Below are 14904 nucleotides of genomic sequence, written 5' to 3'. Positions count from 1 at the left end.
CAGACCACCCAGTACAGGGCATCTCCTGGGCCTCAGAAAACAATAAAATAGAAGTAATAATAATAATAATAATAATAAAAGCAACCGTGCAAAATTGTTAGTACAGTTTCAAAAGCCATTTTTCAATAGATGTAATAATCTCTATTATTTCAACAACTGCATACAGAAGAGTGGTTATCTGAAAGCACAACAAGCAAAGCCTATGTGCAAAAGTTCCACAATGGAAACAGACAGGCAACTTATTCAGCAGATGTAAAGACACTCTAGTCTTTAGGCCATTAACTCATTACACAGTCTAGCACTACTTGTACTAAGCAAGTGTATGGTTGTAATGAGTAATGTTTATCTAAGTAACTGCAATAACAAAATTTTCAATTATCATCTCTAGTGCACCTTTTTTTCTAAGCTGAGGGAGAAAGGCTTGGAAGGATTATTCTAGTTGGAGCAATTTTATCTCCTTTAACACCTTTCCAGGCTTCAGGCTCAGGCTGCCCACTGAGTATAGGCCAGGATAGAGCAGATCATCTCTCTGAGTTGATACAGAAATGAAGTGGAAGGAGATTTCTGTGCTGGTCACCCATGCCTCCTATCACTGTTAGCTGTGGCTCTCCACTGCTCCTGGCACAACAAACAAGGATTTTGTAACTTCTCCCTCTTTTCCCCTTCCATCAGCCTTCTCAGAAGCAAGCACATTAATCCTTACTGCCTGTTATTACGAGATGCTCCTTCCAAGCTCTCCAGGCTGTAAACATGTCAGACTGGAAGATACGTCTCTTTTTTCCTTGTCCCCATATCCCCCCCGCTTCTTTTTAATCCAGCAGGTTGCACGACAAACTCACTCACAATGCTTTTCAGAATCACCATTTATACCAGCACGGGTTAAGTACAAACCCCCTTTCAACAGAAGGCAGGAGCATTATTAATTGAACTTAAGTACTCCACGTCAGTCAGGTACGTGAGCAAAACAAGCCTGCTGTTATAAGCTGCCTTTGTACAGTAGTTGTGCAAACACCAACCTGGCAAGGTTGCGTCTGCAGCACAATGGGAGGTTTATTGCATCGGAAGCAGACACGCCTCATTTATTCAGCTACCTGGAGAGCTGCAGGAGCGGGATAATGGTCCGCAGCCATCTACATACATACCAGAGCCCTTCCCAAGCTCATAAACCTGTGTCACCAACAGCACCCGCACCAGTGAGATCAAGGTTAACTTGTGCTATGCCTGCACATGCTGGAAAATCATCTCCAGCTGCTGGGCTGAAACGACCTGAAGAGTAGCATTTCATCATCACCATCCTCATACTCAGGCTTTATTCAAGTCAGCATTTTAGTCTAAACAGGTTTGCCAGCTGGATGTGGGCAGCTGGAACAAGTCACTCAGCCCCAGACCAGTCCTGCTGTCCTCTTTTGCAGGCAGCTGCCAGGTCTGGGCAGGCAGCAGGCCCTGGCAGAGAAGACCTGTTCTGACAGCTCACTGAAACTGGTGTTGGTCAGAAGCAGCCCCTGAGAAGCTCTGCATCAACCTTCTGCTCCAAGTAGGACCATCACCAGCACATTCTCCTTGAATGCGGTGTTTTCCAGTATTGGAACAAGCAAGACAGATCCAAAAATCCTTGCTTTTCCCATCAGCACAACTTCATCCCCTTGCTCCTCATCATCTCTTCATGCCTGACCAGAGCCAGGAGGCTTGGAGATGCTGCATGGGGATATCTGAGCCCGAGTGAGAAATTCTCCTTGGACCCAAGCAGGTTTTCAGTGGAGCATCTCCACCATCTCTACAGCATCCCTCTCTACTCCATCCACACCACCAATACAACCCATTTATCCTGTGTGCCTCACCTCTGCCCACAAGCCCTGGTGACAGAGAGATGACCACGCTCGTCTTTCTCACCATGATGGTACAAAGAAGCCAGACAGCTTCTCACAAAAACAAGCCAGCACTCCTGTCGCAGACAGGCAACTTATGTCCTGCCTTATTTTTCCACAGGCAAAAGCCAAAACAAAGTGGTTCAATTTCCAGAGAGTTGCTGGAATTTATAGGGATGGCTGTGAGAGAAAAGCAAGCTGGAACTGAAGACAAATGCTACCACCCACTAAAATTTGCCCGTGTAAAAGCCCAAGCCATTAAATGTGGCTCGAGGTGCTGAAAAGGCTGCAGTTCAGTAGCATCCATCTCACATTAGCATCTACGAGCCCCATTTACAAATTACTGACCCACCCCAGTGACTGACACACAGTGAATGCAGAGCTGGATCAGACATCAAGGAAGGAAACACATTAGTAACATACCACATGCACTCTCAGACAGATGCATGAATAAAATGCTTCCCATTTTACCCATATGCCAAACCTGCAGCCTCGCACCCAAAATCCTGGCATCAGGTTTTTTGAAGGCCTTCAGGCTGACTCTGCACTCCTCTTCCTCTGGACATATCCCAAAAAAGACAGAGGGAAATTACAGCATTAATCTTTGCCTGTCCAAACTCAGGTCTCCTCCAGCCTCAGAAGGTGACCTTAGCTGGGCTGCCTAGCCTTTATTCTTTAAACAAAACATGACAAGCCTTATCTTCATTTACCCCCTCACTGCCAGAAATACCACCTCTCCATACCTCAGGGGAGACAGAGATGGGGCCATACTAAGTTGTTTCCTCTTTCCAAGCTGGGAAGAAGCTGTGCTTCCTCAACACACACACAACAAATATTGGTCTCCGACTCCTACTGTGGCCACTGATGGTCTGTGGGACCTTGGGCAAGCCATTTCACCTACCTGTGTCAGATAAAGACGACCACCAGGAGCCACCTCTGTAAAACTACTCCGCTAGTTATGAATGACAAGCAGCCCAAAGCTGCTGGATTTTAGAGTTGAGGCCATAAGACTTTATGCAGGCTACAGGCTCCAAGCACAGCACCACTCTGTGGTCCTACACTGCCAGCCTAGAAAAGGAAGCAGAAATGTTTAAGTTCAACAGCAACAACTTGTTCTGAGAAAGGGTATTTCCCTTTCATATTCTAAGTATGATCCAAGACAGCTGTCCCCTTTGCCTCTTCCCGCAACACTGTCATCCAGGAAAAACGCAGGGGAGAAAAGAGAATAAATCTTCAAATCTGACATTTTGTAATTATCCCTGAATCAACAAAGATGGTGGAAAAAGTTCCATTATAAGATCTTCTGCCAGCTTAGAGACAATGGGTGCCTCCTTTGCCACATGATTTTCTGAGCAGATTATCCAAAGCTGCATTGCAAGAAAAGACATAGCTAGCTAGAGTCCAGATCTCTGAGCGATCAGACCAGTGGCCCGCAGAGAGTGGGAAATATGGACAGAACAGCATCTATGATAATCCGGTCTTCAAGACAAGGAGGGTCAGGAAGCACTGCAACGAGCCACCAGCTCCCATACCCATCACAGGTGGGCTAGCCTCCCTGCTGAGAGACGATCGGCAGAGCTGGCAGGGCAGTGGGCTGGGCAGACAATTTTAGACAACAAACCAGCAAAAATGGAGCAGGCAGGGAGCAGAGCCCACTTTGTAAGTGGGTGCCAGAGTTCTGACTTTACAAACCAACCTGCTGAGGAACACACAAGCATCACACATGATTTACACTGCTGCAGCCGCTGAACCTCATGGAATAGCACTGACTTCAAGCAAAGAAGAAGAGTCAGGGTGTTTTGTCTTGTTACACCCCTACCCCCCTGCACACCAACATTCAGTTTGCAGCAGCATCAAGTATTCTAGTAACACACCAAATGGCTACCAGAAACACTTGCCCCAATAAGCTTCCTCCACTCTCCAAAGTCATAAAAAATTTGTTAACTGAGAAAATCTCTGTACTTTCCAATGTTCAGAGGGGATTAAAACAGAGAAGAAATAGGTCACTGGATGGTGCTTTTGATCAGGTAACCACTGCACATTTTTATCACTGTGATCCAACTTGTTTTAATGCCTGCAAATATCCCTTGAGTCAAATGAACTTGTTCAAAGCTGATTCACACCAAGGCTACTTTTTAAATTGGGTAGTTGTTGACAAGTAGAATATATTTAACAAGCCCCAAGCATCTTGGCATGCAATATAAAGACTTCCTATTATGAGCTGGTTTTGGGTTTTTTTAAAGCTAACATATGGGCAGAGCAGGTTGCCTGCCATGGGGCACTTCCATACAGTGCTTGGCACTGACAGAACTATAAGGATATCCAAAAAATAAACCAAAGAACATTATGCCAAGAACACAGGGGATGAATCACATCATTTAAAACTTACTGATAAAACTCACCATTATGTGTTGTTTTTCAAATCCTTCTCATCTGAGGGAAAAGAAAAGAAAATAAATCAAAATAATTGGCTGGTCTATGGCTAATTCTCAGGCGTTCTGCTGGCTGAAGGGTACCGTGAGAACACAGCAGGCTCAGCCAGCTCCAAGATGCTGGGATGGGAAGCCACTATCTTCAAATACTATTCAAAGGCCCTTCTGACAGCCTGCTGAAATATATCTTGGTCAGTGGGTCAGCATCTTTATTTACAGTATGGGGAAAAAATTAAGGACTAAATGCTTCCTCCACCATGAGAAGCTCCCATGGAAGTGCTAGGAGATGGTCACCATCCCCAAGTGATTCCCAGAGAACTGGGCTGAGAATGTTATCAAAGCCCTTTCATAAACACTCAGCAAGGACTGTGATGGTAAGATGGGTCAGCTACGGTCAGACTGGCAAGAGGGACAGTCTTGGAGGCATAAGTCTCTTCCTTCCCCTTTTTATGACAGCTTTTCTGGTCACACAAAGCTGGTTAACTTGTCTGCTGAGACAATGACTTCCCTGTGCCATGCAGTCTGGGTTATGGAGCTTCTCCTGCCCACGCAGCTAGTAAGATCGGAATGCTGTAATGCTGTGGTTCATGTGCCAGAGGCTACGGTATTACACGGGACACAGTTAAAAGGAGTTTCACAGCAGTGACAAAAAGCACAGCTTAGGCGTGTTCCTTGCACAGCAAAGCAAATCCAGTAAATCTACTGCTCTACAAATCCCCTGAAGATAGAGCAAGGATATGCTTAGCCAGCGCATCAGCATCCCCTTGATTTTGGAAGGTTGCAGAGATAGGTACAAGGGCCCACCCTACCTAGAGGGCATCCCACAACATCTATCATCATCAGTGACAGCTCACACTGCCAGAACACTCTTCTACTGCATCAGAAGAAGCTGGAGAGAATATGGACACCAGAGTGGTATTCAGCCTGCTGCAGTGAATGGGATATTCCCATCTTAACCTTGGCAATAGAAATGGTGATCCAGCCAAGAATTCTAACACCTTTGGTTTCCACATCCTATTGACCATCAGGGACCTGTCAACATTCTCAGCTGATCAGAACCTAATCCAGTACAGCAAGATGCAGTTTGGCTTTGTTAGCCTCCAACCAGACAGCAGGTTAACACCTCAGGAACAGAGCTGTTCAGCTAACCAGGACAAACAACCAGACCCAAACTGGACTGCCTTCTCCCATGTTTTTGCAAGCTTGCCAAGTTCTGGTTGACCCCTTGGTGGGAATCTTCCCCTTCCTCAACCACATTCAGTATTCAGAGGTATCTGCCACTTCTAAGCTTCTCATGAAAGCAAGGCTTGGTGCTTCAGGACTGTAAAAGGAAGGAGAGACAGATAGTAAACTACAGAAAAAAAGAACTTATAAACTAAAAAACACTGGCATAATGGATAGAACAATGCTGCAAACAAGTTTCCTGCAGAACTTGTATTCCAACTGCCAAAGAGAGCTGTACCCTATTCCATCTGGATAACCATGCGATCTTATCTTCACTACCCTCCTCTCTCCAATTGTTTGAGAAACTTAATTGATAGACCAGCCTTAATTAAATAGGAAACATGCCCATGTTTGCACAACTCAGAACACAATCTGTTCTCAGTCAAATAAACACTGGTGTCCATAATACATTTGGGAATTCTCTGTGGTTTGGGGTTTTAAATTCATTGCAGCAAGCTTGAGAGCAAAGTTTCAACAGGAATCTTTTCTTCTCCTCCCATTCTCTGCAATAAGATGGTGAGACAGGGAATGAATCCGCATGCAGAGGCTCAGTACTGGTTCCAACTCAATGTGTACATGAGGATCATTTCAGGACACACCATATGAGACAGGCTAGCCCAAAAGCAATCATTTTTTCTCACCACTTCTCAGAACCCAGACGTAACTAAATGCCCTGAAATAGCAGTAGAACTCTCTAAATAGTAGCATTTCTCTCTATTTGAAAACAACACCCACACTGAATCTTTGATTTTAAGCCATCCCCAAGAAGTTACCACATCTTTACCATTCAAGCCACAGGGAAAATCATTAAATGCAACAGAAACACTAGGGGATGAGAACCAAAATTAGAAAAGCCAAACACCGCACTGATTACCCACAGTAATTGGATTGACTTCAGCCTGGAACAGACTAGACATGACTCCAGGAAAAGTACGTCTCGCCAGGTGCTGAGGGGACTTCTCCTGGGCTTGTGCTTTGCTGGAACGTTAAAGACAAACCACATCCTCCAGCTTTAAGACAGCAGAACAAAACCAGGGCTGGCTTTAGCACACTGCAACACACGCAGAGCTTTCTCCATCCTCCTGTCTGCACAAGTACACTCACATTATCAGACAAGAGCGCAAGGCAGGGGAATTCAGGTTGGCAAGCACATTCTTAGATCCCGATGAAGTCTGCGTCATGATTGGTAGACTGGCTTTCTGAGGGTTTTTACTCACCAGAACCTTCCCTTGAAGAAGACAGGTGTTTTTCTTCATGGTGCTTGAGCTGTGGGGTTTTGCATACAACAAGAAATGTTTCAATACAAAAGAACAGTCCTTCTCCTAACTAAATGCTGTCTACTTTCAGGTCATCTAGAGATATCCAGAGGAAATCGGCAACTGCTACAAAAAAACATATTATACAGGAACGTATCCCTGCTGTAAAGCCACAGAAGCAATTCACACTGCTGAGTGATCTTCCTCCTGAGTGCTGGGGACACCAAAACAGAGCAGAGAGCAGAAATAGCTCATGAAAGACAAGGAAAAGAAGGGTGGGAAACAGACAAAAACACAACAGTGACTTTTGGCTTTTGTTTCCACCTTCTTGAAAACTTCAAAGCAAAGCTCAATGACATTTTGTCTGGAGATGCCAAGAGAAAACCTCATCCAGTTGACTTCTTGTGCTTTGAGGTTACTAAGTGCCCTGCAGGCAAGTGCAGCCTGGAGTGCCATGGGATGCACACTAATGATAGATTATCACTTCTGCAAGGTGCCTTTCATTCCTCCTGACACACCTGAACTCAAAAACACTTCCTCTCTGTGACAATCAAAACATTTTGCTGAAACAAAGGGAAGTTTACTTTGCATTTCTCCTCTTCAGGAAACTGTGTCTCGAACAGCTTCACAGAATTAAGATAAAACATTGCTCAGAGAAATTAAACAGCCAAGCTGAAGGGAGAAAGCTAAAAAAAAAAAAAAGAAAAAAAAAAAAGAGATTTTAGATGTAAGTTTTTTCACAGAGCAGGAAGACTTGTCACGTGGCAAACAGCAGAAACCTGGAACTCAGACACTTGTGATTTATCTCTTCTTCCATGGCCTTCCCATGTGACTGGGGGTAAAAGAATGACAATCCTACCCATAAGTTGCAAAAAATATAGCACAATTTCAATGTCTTTAGATGGAGCTCATTTTATTCAGCACGTCACGCTTTATCCTTTCAGTACTTCAGCTTCACCATATGTAAAACAGCATTAGCACCTAGCTGTGCCAAAAAAACCATTTTGATTAATGCCTTCAAATGAAAAGGAATCTGTGTGAAGTATTAGTTACCCACCAGGACTGAGCCATGTGGAAGTCAGAAGAGATAACAAGCCAATAAATTTCAAATCACTGTTTGCACCCATCCCATAACTACATACTGAAATCCACACAGCCTACAGATAGGCTGGCAAGTTGGCAAGAGAAATTTGTCATTTCTAAATTTAGCAGACACTTCAATTATTGTACAATGCTTCAAAAGCAACAGAGACATAAAGTGGAGTTTGTAGGACAACTATTTAAACTTAAATGAGAGCTCTGCTCACTGAGCAAAGTCTTTTCTTAATTCCCTTCCTGTTTGGACAATCTGATCCACTTCTTTTTTTCCATCACAACCACAAGGGTCTGTCCTGCAGTGAATGGATAGCCTTTTTTCTGGGATAACTTCCAGGTTAAAGAGAAAGGATTTACACTTGAATGAAACATAGGCTCTGTATTTGGAAAATTTGTTTTGAAAACTTGGGAAGGAAGCAAAGCCTCCTTCATTTAAAAAGGGACTCAATTAACATTCTCCAACAAGTCTTCCTAGTGAAAGAACAGTACTTGCTGGGGGACATGTGATCTGAAACTTGTTCTCCTCGCTCACAATGTCCCTTTCTGACAGGCCACTTTTTTTGTGAGACACGAGGATCTTTGCACAGCTTTCCAAAGGACTGCCTGTCACAGTCAAGGCCTTGACTCCAGACATAAGATGTTCTATGACTTAGGCTCAGGAAACTTAAAAACAGTGCTTAAAGACCCTAACGAAGACCTAGAGTGACACGTTCACTCTGCAAGCACTGTGGAACCTTCTACAAGGACAGCTCATCCACCTTCAGCCACAACAGCGAGATGAATCCTCCCCAGGAGCTAAAATGCATCACAATTTCACCACCTTGTCTTCTTGAAAACATACAGCACTGCACATCTGGTTCTGGTTTGAAAACATTTTGTAAAGACAGCACTGATGACCAACCAAGCAGGTGTTCTGCTTTTGACTCATAAGTCACCAGGTGTGGGTTTGATCTGCAGCAGACAGCGGCCAGACAGGACCACCATAAAGGTTATCCTGGTTTTGAAAAACAATCCCAGAAGTGCTAGACATGTCTAGATATTGCCCACACAGGAGAAGGAAAACAACCTATGCCATTATTTTTTTCCAGCTAAAGCTAAAAGGAAAAAAGGCCACTGACAATTTAATATCTACTTTGATTTCTGAATTCCCTTATCAACTGCATATGACAGAGCATTCCTCACCCTTTAATAAGTACAGGTCGAAGTCTTGCCCAACTCCAAGCTGATGATGGATTGAGTATGAGAGTTTACTTCAGTACACAGCAGTGTGGAATGGGAGATAAAAGTATTATTAATGCATATTGTTACCAGAAGCATGCAAACTACACCTCATTTAACACTTTGGGGAGAAAATCTGTAACAGACAAGTCTCATCATTTCTTCTGGATACCTCAAATTGAAACCTGACCCAGGCACACAACAACAGAGGGGAACAGTTATGCTGTCAGTGCCGCAGCTAGGAGGGTAGGCTTTCTATGTAGAGAAAACAGGGACACAGACTCTCTCCAGAGCCTGTCTCCAGGCATTTAGATGCTGAGATGTGAACTATCCTTTGGAAAAATACAGTTTTCCCTGCTGACCACACTTTTAGTCCAGGCACTAAATCAGGTGTGGATAACTATAAAAACTTTTCTGCACTCAACAGCTCTAGTTCATCCAAAATAAATCGGTGGTTTGGGAGTTTTACTACACTGAAATGGACCAAAACAGTTACTCTGCATCTTTTCCCTTTGTCCAAAATAAAAGTGACTTAGGGGGGTTGTTATTTAATAAGATTTTCCATGGGAAAGCCAGCATGTTTTAAATTCACACCCCACTTTACAGTGGAATAGTTTTCCTCACATGGTCAAGTGCCCAACTCTTAACCCTTGTGGGCCACAAAAACACAAATGTCAAGACAGAAAGCATCAGAGAATCCTCTAAACTTCCCATACAAATGAACCACAAGGTACCTTCCACAGCTGGGAACTGAGCTGCTCGGTGATAAGCACCCTTAATGGAGTTTACATTTGCTTAAGACACTTCAAGATTAAAGTGGTTTACTACTGTCTTTTCTGTCTACTACAGACAGATGTTGGACAGCTTAACAAACTGAAGATATATTTTAGATGAGGTAAGCAGGCTATAAACGCAAAGTCCAAGTTAACTCTCCCAAAATTAAGGGCCAGAAGTAAGGCTCAACTAAAGCCTTTTGTCAAAACGCTCCATCAATCCCAAGGGAATCCAAAAAACATTTGGATAGGACATGTTTCACATAATCACTCTCCCATTACCTTCAGCTAAAGATCCCCTTGGCAGATGCATCTTTTGCACCCAGAAACGTCCCTTGCAGTTTCAGTCTCCTGAGAATGTAATAGGTGGTGACAACTCATGAAATGTGCTCATATACATGTCTTTCAATAGGCAAGCTAGCTGCTGGGAAAATATAAACACCCATCTTCTACAAGTCTGACTTTGTTTTTGTCATGCCTTTGGAAAAGAATCAATCCACTCCAGAAGTCTGAAAATGGGTAAAAGCAGTAATTACATCTTCTTAGGAGAGAAAGGGAAGGGTATTTCAATAACCAAATAGCTTCTCTTTCCCACATACAGAGCTGGTCGCACAAACCCCCGTGCAAGCTTTCTGAACCTGTCCACTGTGTGTCTTCACATACTGGAAACAAGCTTTATAACCAGGAACCTGCTGCAAAATTGAGGTGTCCCACACACGCACAGGATACCTCTGTTGTATCTCATTGGATTTAAAAACCAGGATGAAGTTATCCTGCATGTTTTATTAAAAGACACCTCCAAAAGGGATTTAACCACTAGAAAAATGGTGCATTTAGAAGTGAAAATGCCTGGCTGACATGGGCAAAGTCTGAAAGTGTTGCAGCTCTCTGCTCTGGGACTCAAATTTTAATGTAAATGCTAAAAACATACAGAGCCTCTGCCTCAGAAAGTTCCTGGAAATTAAGTGATGGGGACACAGGACCATATTTACACCACTGCTCCACTGTGCATCTTCTTGTGTCCATTTGTCACCAAGCACATCTTCCTATCCCTGCTCCAAAGCAGATTAAGCTTAATATACTTATGTAGTTGTGAAGTGTACTGCCTATTATCCAATTAGACAGCTAACGAGATCTGAGTAACAGCACATAGGCACAGATAACTGTTGGCTGATATCTGGTACAGATTAGACACGTTCTTTATTTTTTCCAGCCCTTGCAGAAAAAGGGTTGGGATTTGTTCAAAGGCTGCTCTGAGGACTGGATTCAGGTAATTGTTTAATTTTGTTCGGGACCCATAAACGCATCATATTTGTTTCCTCTTGATCTCCTGGAGCTGTCATATCGCAACTGTTCGGTTACAAAATTCCTGATAAATCTGGTGCAGCTTGCACATTTAAATTTGCAGTGTGGACAGATCACATCACCTTTAAGGTCCCTTCTAGCTTCAAAAATCTCTGGAACAATAAAGGATCTATGCACCAGCAGGAAAAAAAGTATGCCTGTACAGAAGTGATAAGGATATTGAGAAATGCAATCTTTATTAGCTCTGACACTGTTCCACATGACATTCCCATAAGTTCCAGCTAAGAAAACACGAAGTAGATGTAATCACCGTAAAATGGCTGCTTGACAATATAGTTCTCAAAGCATAATTATCAAGGGTTTGCTATCTAATTGGGAGGGCACTGGAAAGCGGGTCCAGCCAGGCAGAAGAGCTGTACAATATTTTCATTACCCGTTTGGATGACAGACTGGAATGTACAGCCATAAACCCACAGATGATTCAGCTGCGAGGATTTGCCAGCACTGTGGTGTACAGGTTTAGATTTCCTAATGATCTTGACATACTGGTCCAACATCAACAAGAGGAAATACTTAAGAAAGAATAGTCACAGGTAAAAACACAAAACCGGGGAGCATCTTCCTATACAGCAAGACTCCAGAAAAGGCTCTGGCATTCTACAGGGTCAAGGTATAACTGCAAGGTTCAACTATGTCCCACAGCTGCGTAACGGCAAACCTCAATCTGCAGTGACAACACATGGCAAACACTTAGCTATAGCTTGCAAAGTTTTGCCCTTAGCTTCTAGGAGCTGTACAGTTAATACGCTTTTTATGAAAGCAGACTCAAGAGAATCTTATGGAAAATAACAAAATTAAAATACACCAGGTATGAGATTAAGCTGGACCCACTTAAGCCAGACATGTTCCTAAGAACAGACCAGCCCAGGCAAGCAGGCAGGCCACAGCGTGAAGGAAGCCTCCTTCTCACATCAAGCCGGAAAAATCTGGAGTTCAGCTTCTCTGAGTAAAACACCCTGGCTTTATTCTCCGTTTAAAAACAAGCTAATGACCATCAATGTAGATGAAATAGGCTTAAAATAGAAAAACAGACCAGAAACTACTTTTTTAGAACCCCGTGTGCTTTCACTTCACACCCCTCTTCTTCCAGCACACTTGCCCATATAAAAGCTCCACGTAGGTCAATGTGAACACAACTTCTTCACTGTTCTGAAGCAACTCCCTTATTAGCAGATCTTTTAAAGAGTGACCATCCTAGGGACACTTAACCTGTCCCCACAAATGAGGAGATACAGATGGAACACAAGGTGGTTAAAATGTGGTTGGATCACTAAGCTCAAAAAGTAGCAGCCAACAGACTGAAGTCTTTAACTGGCAGCCTTTTATGAATGGCATTCATCAATGAACAGCCAGTACCGACCCTGACACATCTTAATTAATTCTCTGGATGACGGGATGGAGAGCTTTCTCACAGACAACACCATGCTCGGGTGAGCAGTCGATACACTGGAGGGCAGGACCGCCCAGGAGCCTGGAAGAATGGGCTGAAGGAACCATCATGAAGTTGAGAAATAGAAATGAAGAGTCCTGCACCTGAGAGAAAAAATACCCATTGTCAGCACAAACTGGGGACTGACTGGCTTGAGAGAAGCTCTTCAGAAAAGCACCTGCTGGTCCTAGTGGGCAATAAGGTAAACAGGAATCAGTAGTGTGCCCCTGCAGCGACAAAAGCCAGCCACATACTGGGATGTATTGGGAAGGACAATAGCCAAGAGCTAGGGGAAATGGCTCTTCTTTTCTTGGCACCAAGGAGGCTGCAACTGCAGCACTGTCCAATTTAGCTGTGCTTCCCAGAAAAGGCATTGACAAAATCAACATCAGTGGAGCACCACTAAGGTGGTCTGGTCACTGAGATACATGATGTAAGAGAACAGAATGAGGGAACAGAGTTTGTTTAACTTGGCGAAGAAATAGCAGTTAGGGGGGTATCTAATGTCTGTCCTCAACTACCTAACTAGGGAGTTACAGACAAGATGGAGCCAGACTCTTCTCAATGAGTATGAACAAAAGGACAAGAAACAATAGGCAAGCAACAATTCTCCTTGCAGCAAGGGAAATTCTCATCAGACAAGAGGGAAATATTCCTCACCATGAGAGCACTAGGTATGGCATCAACCTGCTACACTTAACTGGAAAAGGTCCAAAACTTGATCAGGGAATCTGACAAGAACCCTACCTTTGAGTCTTGGCCTGCTTGGAGCAGGAGGTCACATGAGAGAGGTCTAGATGTCCTATGCAACGTAAGTTGCTCTTCAGTTCTAAGAAATCATTATGAAGGAACACTGAACAAGGGACTTTGCCCAGTGGCCTACAGTACTCTACACTTTTTCGGTGATAACAAGACAGAGAACAGCAGAGCTTTCACTGCTGCTTGAAACAGAACAAGGGAAACTGGAGACTCACATTATACAAGTTATCATACAAAAGCTCTGCAAGAAAACTGTGCGGAATTCAAAGAAGATACATACTGATAGTTCAAACAAACAAAAATCAAGACTACTCCTCCCTACCTGCTCTTCCCACTGCAATAAACGTGAGTCGACGCCAAAAGGTGTTTCAGACCTGTCCAGACCAGTCTTCATTTTGGTGTTAACTTCTCCAGTTGTCTCAGGACAAAGGCTGTCTGTATGCAGGCATATCTTTCATACATACTCCCTACTGTCTCCCACTGAAAGGTATAAGAGGTGTTAACAGATCTAGAGAAAATGCCTGCAACAACATACACAGACAAGTTTTTCATTTTTTTCCCCAAAAGTTAAGTGACGCACTCCACAAGTGCAGCACTTAGATACAATTCAAATGAAACTGCCACCTTCTTCTGAGTATCCTGTAAAATGAACCCCCTAAAACCTGACAAAACAGATACAACTATGGTGTACAAGAAGGTCAATGAATGCAAACCATAGTGTTTTGTGTAATGTGGACATCTGTCCACTTGGAAGCAGCAAGACCCAAATTCACTTCATCCAGACAGACAAGCAGCTCTCAAATATCTCTGTCTGTCACATGACAGACATTTGGAATAATTTTCCTAAAATTTTAACAATCAAACAACAATCAGCTTCAACCAAATTGCTAATTGTTTTAAAGCTGGCTGGCATGTTACCCAGTTACTTCATTAAGAAATGTTTCCAGTGCTTATCTGCTGCATTTTCTCTCAAGTTTTGTGTTTCAGTGCTACATTTCCTCTCAGAATAATCTCCACAGCCACATTTTACCAGCTTTAGAAAAAAATAGGTGAATAACTGTATCCTTCACAGAAATGAAGAGGTAGTATGTACAAAATCAGAAGCAAGAGTATAACCACTGCAGAGAGGGAAACTAGAAGGTCACCTGTGAACTGCAGCTGGGAGGTCAGATCAGGAAAGCACAACTGGCCCAGCTGCAATCCAGCTAATCATGGGGAAAACCTTGGTGAGAGCTGCTGGCAAGGACTTTCACCTTACAACAGAGAAGCACTATTCTGGAAGAGTCGGTGAAGATCTGTAACACATCCCTGTGGAAAAGATGGCACTTGAGAGCAAGAAGAGCGTATGACCTGTTTTTATAGTGGGTAAAGAGACAAAGCCATAATGAAACCTTACATGACAAAACACTATCTGCGCTGCTGTCAGAAAATAAAAAAAAAACAAAAAAACCAAAACGCATTTCATACCCCAAAGTGTACCTATGAGAA

General features: G+C 43.3%; 1 protein-coding gene across 2 annotated transcripts in view; it reads right to left on the bottom strand.

Moving 5' to 3' along the window:
* Positions 1-14904, bottom strand: part of SMOX (spermine oxidase) — a 56341-nt gene that overhangs the window by 32392 nt on the left and 9045 nt on the right. The window contains exon 1 of one of the 2 annotated variants that reach the window (XM_080396772.1): positions 2767-2918. The exons of the other annotated variant lie outside the window; for it this stretch is intronic. The gene's annotated coding sequence lies outside the window, so the exon portion shown is untranslated. Of the gene's footprint in view, positions 1-2766; positions 2919-14904 lie in introns of those variants that run through there. 2 annotated transcript variants of the gene reach the window in all.

Source organism: Falco punctatus, assembly GCF_963210335.1.
Source record: "Falco punctatus genome assembly, chromosome: 1".
Taxonomy (NCBI): domain Eukaryota; kingdom Metazoa; phylum Chordata; class Aves; order Falconiformes; family Falconidae; genus Falco; species Falco punctatus.
This window is presented reverse-complemented; position numbering and strand designations above follow the sequence as displayed.